The sequence below is a fragment of the Dendroctonus ponderosae genome, unplaced genomic scaffold (genome assembly GCF_020466585.1).
Source record: "Dendroctonus ponderosae isolate FM_Combo_2020 unplaced genomic scaffold, Dpon_F_20191213v2 Dpon_F_20191213_1, whole genome shotgun sequence".
Lineage (NCBI taxonomy): Eukaryota > Metazoa > Arthropoda > Insecta > Coleoptera > Curculionidae > Dendroctonus > Dendroctonus ponderosae.
In genome coordinates, this window is record NW_026017110.1 from 62990435 (window position 1) to 62998780 (window position 8346).

Here is an 8346-nt window from a genome sequence, read left to right on the forward strand (position 1 = left end):
TTCTTTTTCTTTTCAATCGGTAAAAATGGCAAATTTATTTTTACAGCGGTTAAAGCCTTCTTAATCTGGCTTATGATGCATGAACATACGTCAAAAGTACTAAAATTCCTAGTAAAAGATATTATTTTTCATATAGAATTCCGAGTTATTTATCTTAAATTCAGTAGTTGTGTTGCTTGAGCTTTCCTCGAGAGCAAATACCATCAAAATAGGCGCAAACTAATTAGCTGATACACTTTCAACACGACCTTTAGCAGAATGAAGGTAATTATTGAGGTTTAATTCCTGTAATTCATCATTGCATCTCTCCTCGTAGTATTATTCAATTGTTCACAGACCAATTAAAAGCCAAATATTTTCCAAATCTCTTATATAACAAATGTAAGAAAAAGAATTACCAGCGCGACAATTTGAACCGAAAATATGCGTGGGTATCTAGTAATAAACTGTACTGATTAAAAGACAAATTGTTTAAAGGCGACACAAACAAAGCACGTTGCAATAAATTCAAATTTATTTTCAGTCAACCGATAGTAATTTGTTTAAATAATGCTGGTATAAACTATAAATATGCAAGAAGTCCCAATAATCTAGCACGCGAGACTATGGGTTTCTACCATTAGGCGCCAACACCTCGAACTTGTTCAATTTCTAGGAGACACATTTCTTGCATAATAGATTTAACTTGCTTATATTACTTTCGACGGCATACATTAGCTAAATATCAAAACATTTTAAAATGTCTTAATTGGCTTGCCAATTGATGGCTGATTTAGAACCTTTGGTCTAGGATATAACTGAAGATGTTAATTTAAAAGTGTAAAAATGACAACACCGAATTACTGTTTATATCCAGACATACTGAGGCATACCTTGAAAGCATGATACCAAACAAAACGAACAAGGCAAGGCCGCATTTATTTTTCGTCGCCCACGAGACTTCATTTTAATCAGAAAAAATAAAATAAAACAGTGCCTAACAAATTAACGCGAACCAAATGCTTCTGTGAAAGTAATTCGAAGATTTGCGGAACTACAAGGCGAAAAATAATTATTTTATAACAATATGGTTGATATTTACTGCCATGTGTGCTGAAAGATGTTTGCAAAATCTACGTGGGATAAACCAGTTGAGAAACGAAACCTGTACCCTACAATTTTAGCTCGGTGATATCGTAAGCATATTCTTTATACCCGGGCGCTGCTCAAGTTATTTCAATTAGGATTCAAAATTCTGATGTTTGAATATTTCTGTTTGCATTTTTTAATTATTATTAATAACCGCGATCGGGTCAGTTTAGGCCAGGTTTGGTTAGTTTAAATGTAGCATATGAGCTTAAATATGACCAATTTGAAACTTTTCACTCTTGACAACTAATAAAATTCACGTTTCCTTGAGGCAATTGATTTTTGATATTGGAGTATCATTTCGTATCTGAAATCAAAGTCTTTCGAGATACTTTAAAATATATCAAATTTTATCTGATAGAAATAAATTACTGTGCCAAGGCCTGAGAACGTGAGATTATCAAACAGAAACTACCTAGAGGAAAAGTTTTCATCGCTGAAACACCCAATAAAATCAATATTTGACACTCAAGTTTTGCAGGTGTACGAGGAGGATAGCATAGAGACCGTTTTTGCAAGCATCGAAGTATCACTTGAGCTAATATTTGCCATGTTCTGAAATCGCAGGAATTTGACGAAAATATCGAATTTTGCACACCTATATTTCATCGCGCCATGCAGTCTATAGTAAAAAATCTTATCATGCCTTTCATCAACGATTTCTTTGTTATTGTAGTTTCTTAGAAAACGCTTCACTATATAACTTCGATAACTTCCCGAGGAATGAAAGGAGGAACAAACTTTGGTGCGGTCCCAATCTAGCAAGGACAAATGATTTTAAAATATTGCATACATTAGTACAGTAAATATGAGAAATTCCTCAAAATTAGATTAAATTATGAGGTGTCCTCATTGAGCGCTGCAGCGCATTCAAACTAATTGCAAAGTTGTTGCCTTAAAAGAAGATATAGATGTTTATTTTCTAAATACGGAGTATTAATTTACGAGCATTTGCTGAGTTATTTATAATGTTTTGTTATCTGCAATGACATTGTGATCTTAAATTATATGAAAGATTGGTATTCATGTTAGCTCGTTTTGCAGTCAGTTTGGAGCTGCCTATAGGCGAGACGCTCAGTCTAGCACTATCAGGTAGCTGATAAATCTGATGCATGTTGGGAAAGATTTTTAATATTTTGATTTATTTTCCTGACAGCGTGTAATTGCTATTATATTTTTTTCTTTTCTTGGTTTCAGTCAAAATGTGAAATGAAAATGTTCATATCATTTATTTCATATTACGTTTCCGCAGCGCTATCATCAGATTTAAAATTCAACACAAACCCATAATTGGGAAACATTAGGGAAACCTCACATTTTTTTTCAAAAAAATGTTAAATCCACACAAGAATCGCACTTTTGAATGCTCTATTCGAAACCAATTTTCTTTTTTCAATATTTGACAGGTGTCAAGAGATTTTTGAAGAAAACTGATTTATGACAGATTTTTAAATAACTCCTAGTTCAGTCAGTATTAATCTGACAGTAGAACAATAAATGGAGAAGTTTTAGGAAATTGCATTCCAAATTCCCAATAAAATGTACACAAATTGTCTTTTCTTTTTAATGTTTTCTTGTCAGATTAATATTGACGGAACGGGGAGTAATTTAAAAATCTCCCATTAATCAGTTTTTTTTCACACATTTCCTGACAGCTGTCAAATTTTTGACAAATAAAATTGGTTTCGAGTAGAACATTCAAAACTGCGATTCTTTGTCCATGCAACCTTCGTTGTAGCTGCTGTATACTCAATAACTCATAGATTTACATAAAAAATGTCCAATATATCTGTCAGGATAAAACGGCAATTAGAATGGTTAAAATCTGCATTTCAAGTCCGAAAGTAAAAAGAAATTGAAATATAAATACAGCCCAGCATCCATCCGACCTGTTTGCCGAAGAGTTTGGGGCGCTTGCGCTTTTATTAGGCGAGTACCGTGGACTTTAGTACCCAGTTCCCGGCATCGTGTAAAAGATAAGACAAGGCAAGCAGGATAGCGGTTCGATGGTTCGGTTCTCGCTCGGTCTACAAATCAGTTACTGCAGTTATGTTTACGTAGAACTTAAGAGAAGTCGAACGAGACGCCAGTTTGATGCTGGTACCACTTTTACGAATTGAGTTGCGGAGTGACATGTCATATTATCATCTCTAAGGTTGTTCACCAAGGTCGTTCGTTAATCTTTCAGTTTTCGGCTTACGAGGTGGTTTTTTCTTCATGTTACCGATTTCGGAATAGTGGACTCGCCCTTAGCTGACTAGCTGCGAAAATCGGGGTACTTTTGGTGAAATTCGCTCGTTTAGAAACAGATTTTTCGGACGGTGGAAAGTTGTAAAACGCTTTACCGCCTTGTTGTTGCGATGTTCGATGACCTCTTATCCTAAGATGTTTACAATGCCTGTTTGATAGTAAGTGGTAGATTATGTATTTTACTTTATAGGATCTAGGTAGTCGAACATTCATGTGACGTGATATGAGTCGAGGACGTGAACACACCAATGCAGTTTCTTCTCGACATGCATATTTAATTTGTTTGTAATCAAATTGTTTCTTCAGCAGACCAAACCTGACAAAATGCATTTAAGAAGCAGCAGTAAAAGTTATCAACTCATAAACCGTTTTTGGGAATTTTCGGGTTTCACAACAAACATGTTTTCATTATAGAAAATTAGCCGATCAAAATTACCCCACAATTGTATCAATAAAAGTATACATTTTCAGCAGAATACTTTTGCATTTTACGCTTTCTTAGAATTTTATGATATATTGCGCTGTCAATTTCTAGTCTGGACTTAACAGATTTTTATTTCCGGAACATCGATCTTTTAGCGGGAATAAATAAACCCAAATAAAATTGACCGAATTGTGAACAATGTAAGTTTAAGATGTTGTTTAGGAAGAGGCAATTATTCATACCAGCCATAATTTCGTAACGTGTGTACTGATAATGGGGATTAATTTAATTTTACTCCAATTTAACTTGAAGCAGTTTAATGTTCTAGTTTTATTTAAACATCTACAAGGACTTTATTTTCCAATCTTATCACTTTATAAACACGTATATAATAAATAAATAACGGCAGCGAATTACCATTAATACCTACCTGCTCGGAAAAATGTCGATAACAAGTGATAATATAGTAAAAGTGGGAAAAATATTTTTGTTTCCTCAAATGCATTGAACAAACAAAATATGTAAGTACCGATGTGCCGACGCAACTGAAGAAATTCTACATTGTTCCACATATCTCTATTTGGAAAAACTGCAGTTGGAATGAATATGATATATGAAATATACAAGACTTTTGACCCAGCCTAGCCTTCCAGCTGCTAGTAAATACCCAATCGCCAGTTCTTAGTATATGCGTAATCATATCTTTTAAAACCATTTAATTACTTCGTGATAAACAAATCTCTGTGTCTGTCTTAACTATTAAAGCATTTAACAGCGTATTTGCTGAAAATAACTCCACAATAATTGACCAAGAATATTTAACATCCTCCAAGCATACAAATAGAGAGTTTTATTTTATTTTACATAGCGGGTATCGCAAAATGGTTATGAAAATGAATGAAAATATCGCAATATGTATTCGGAAGCGGTAGTAACCCCGCAACATTTAAATTCCGGACACCCGGTTCAAAAGATGCAGTAAACCAAAAATGCTATCAGCAAATTTATTAAAAAGCCTCAGTTAATTCTAAAAAAATTATTCTTCTTATAATCAAAAGCGATACGGCCACATTAATATTTAAAGCGTGAAACATCCTGTAAAAGAGCAAAGGCTCTTCTTAATGCTTGGATCGGCCGAAACTTATTACATACGTATTATCATCCTTGTGGGCATTTCGTATTCCTTTAGGAAAGAAATAATATCATAAATCGTCGAAGATTGTATGCGAAAAATATCCGCTCTCATAGCTATGTTATTAGCAATTGTTTAGAATATCTTAACATCAACAATATGTTTTTAAATGCAACACCGGTTGCTCAAATTAATTATAAAAATTCCTCAGGTTTGTGGCCACCGTGACATAAAAAATATTTAAATTTGTAGATTGGCGCTTTTAAATCTATTCAGTAAATACAGTTTTAATTTGAATACAGTTTGCTTAGAATATTGATTCGGTAACACCTAGAAGCAAATGGACAGGTAGAATTTTAAATAGGCCAGTTTCAACAGTTTTAATTACCAAAAAGCAAAGCATAAATATTGCAATGGGCAGCTAAATGAACCGACCATCCTTACGGGTTTCTTCTGATTAGTTTATTTAGTTTGTCCAATGCGATTGGCTTTGATACATTTAAGTTTCGCCTCGTGGAGCACTTGAAATACTTATATTCAGATAATACTCAGTTACTTGTTTTGATGACCGATGGTCTGGAGGTGATTAAGTTTGCTGATGCTATTTAGCAAGATTTCATTGTGATGGCAACAAACAATATAAAGTAGCTTTCGAAATACCTACTATATCGAGTGAGGATTATTTTTGGACTGTGCCTCAAGTTCGCACACTATATTTTGTCACCACTCAGTAATTCATTTAGTTTAATAGTGAACAAGTTTGCTGAATATTGCATTGTTATCAGAATGAATAAGACTGCGACGGAATGTTTACATGCTTTGAGCAATTGTAACTTTACAGTAAAATCAACTGTTTCGATGCACCATGTACTTACTACAAGCACTACAGCTTACATATTTAACAGGCATTATAAATTCAAGGCTGCAAGATGTATACGTAACTAACTACTCCTACAAGAGTATAGAGGATGGAAAATCTTAAAATATAATTAATTACTTGACCATTTAGATTGTATCGTGTACAACATCACAGTGGCAGTGTAACATATTTATTTTTAAAGGCCTAATATCTGTGGAAGATCAATAAATAATCCCTAGGATCCCTTTTGGGTCCGGGCGTCTCGCATCTACCTAGGAGAAGAAATAAAAATGACCTGGCTTAAGTGATCGTCCGAGTCGTCTTCGGTTCGCTGTTAACTGGCTCCAGAAGTATAAAATAAAATTTAAAATTCAATAAGCCCCCCGTCAAGATGTCTCAGAATTTTAAAAGGGCTCTTTTGTTTAATTTTACACCCATACCATGGGTTTTATGCTACGAGATAGCAGCAGAGAGGTTTTTCGATTTTATCTGTTGTTTTTGTCTAGGCAGACTTGTAGCGAAGTATCCAGTAGCGAAGTTCAATTTTTCCACAACAAATTATTTCTTGCAAATAACAGGTTCGGTATTTTACATACCTTGAGGTTAATTGCAAAAACTCAGGATTATTGAATGTTTACTGGGTATTGCAAAATCGCTTGGAACTATTATTGAGATTTGCTTCTCGGTATTTCAGCCCATTTCGCATAATATTAAATATGGGGGGAACATAAAACATAAATAAAAGTACCACTGCTGCTCCACAAGGAGAAAAAAATATGTTTGAAAATGTTATTAGAGTAAATGTATTCGCGGCAATTAATTCTGGTGGCCATTGTAGCCAGCGTTGAATTGGTGACAAAAAATGTGTGCTAATTTCTGCTACCATTCGACTCGCCAACGCCATTCTTCAGAAATTTGAACAACATTCCATATGTCGGAAATCTGCATAATTTTAAATAAAAATGTAACCATTATCTAAAACAATAGTAACGTAAAAAGTTCAAGGATTTAATTCAAAAGCCTCAAGGTTATTGGAAGCATTGTTGGGATAAATTGAATTTGAGATTTCATATTGATTGCTTTTTTCTATGGGAAACCGTATATTTTTAATCAAATTGATGTCCATGATTCATAAAGAACGACTCTAAGATGTAATTGCTTTCGGTCCAAAATAGTTTATAGACCTTAATGCTTTGTAGAAACGAAACATTTTTTTCATTTTTCTGTGCACACATGAGCTTAATTTAAGGAAAAAATTGGAAAGATTGAGTGCTACAGCACAAGTTCAAGAACAAAATATTGACCATTTGACCGTATTTCACATTATCGGTGGATACAGTTTTCAAACGTTACCAGATCGACGGTACTCAGGTACTGCTAATTGCCATAACCCAGTGTGCACCAATAAAAAACAAATTTTAAAGAGATTTGCTGCAACTTTCTAATAAATTTATAAATGAATCTTGTACAGGATTATTCACAGTCCAGCGGTGTTATTAGTGATTAATTTCACATCAGAAAGATTATACAATTCTAGGTGCACGTTTCAAAACCTGAATGAAACGAGATCAGTTCGAAAAAGAACAGGTACGTTTAATGCGGTTTCATTAAAATTTTCGAATCGTTATTAGATGATTCAGCATGTAAAGTGCATCCATGTCAAAAAGTACAAGTAGAATAACCATTTCGTGGCAGATGATTTATTTGCAGTTGAAAATGTTAAGCAAAATCTTCGCAATCATCTTGATCTGGTCATTATTATACCATCTACCAAACATTTAAGCAAATAGGATCTCGAGATTTAGCAATATGTTCCCACACTGTCTAAATTTGAATAACTTTCTATTCTTCCATATTTGTAAGTTTGGGAGAGGCGAAAATTTAAAGACCAAACCCACAACGTATTTTCAACAACAAATTACTTTATATGTTCGATTTTCCTGACTGGAAACTTCAATAATTACACTAGAACCAGTAATACGCCGTGTTAAACAAAGTTCCTTATCCTAGCAACAAATTTGAGAAGAAGTGAATAAATGCATCAAGATAAGAAGTTCATCATTCAATAATGACTTTTAACGGGCAGTCCTCACGCTTGTGCAAGCTGTTCTTAGAAATACATTTCAATAAATTATAGATTACAGTTTCAATATTGACAAAGACTGTGGAGGAATGATGTATTTTTTCGTAATTAGACTCTAAGGCGCGTTGCAACTTGGTGTGTTTAACGTATCTTGCGTTTTCGAGTTATAGTTGTATGAATGATGATGAAGTTGGAAGGTGTTTGAAAAAACAGGCGTGGGGACTCCTGTTCACCATGATTACACACATAGGCAATTATTCAGGGCCGGATTAACCTTATCCCTGCAGACGTATTTTTTGATTTTATACTAGATCTTACCGAAGCCCCCGACATCCTGAGGTCCGCTGTAGCACCCGGTTGGGGTCGATTTTTTGAAAAAATGAAAATGTTCTCAAAATGTCTTAAATTTTACATCATTTTCAGCTCAGGGACGCGAGGAATGCATCTAACTCATTGAAAAACATGCTAGA

The 8346-nt window shown here is 34.1% G+C and overlaps 1 protein-coding gene across 1 annotated transcript in view; it reads left to right on the forward strand.

Annotated features, from left to right (window-relative positions):
• Positions 1-3085: 3085 nt before the first annotated feature.
• The window catches only part of LOC109541101 (semaphorin-5B), a gene marked incomplete in the record, with an annotated part of 8703 nt that continues 3442 nt past the window's right edge, over positions 3086-8346 (forward strand). Inside the window, 1 exon segment of the mRNA XM_048670221.1 lies at positions 3086-3536.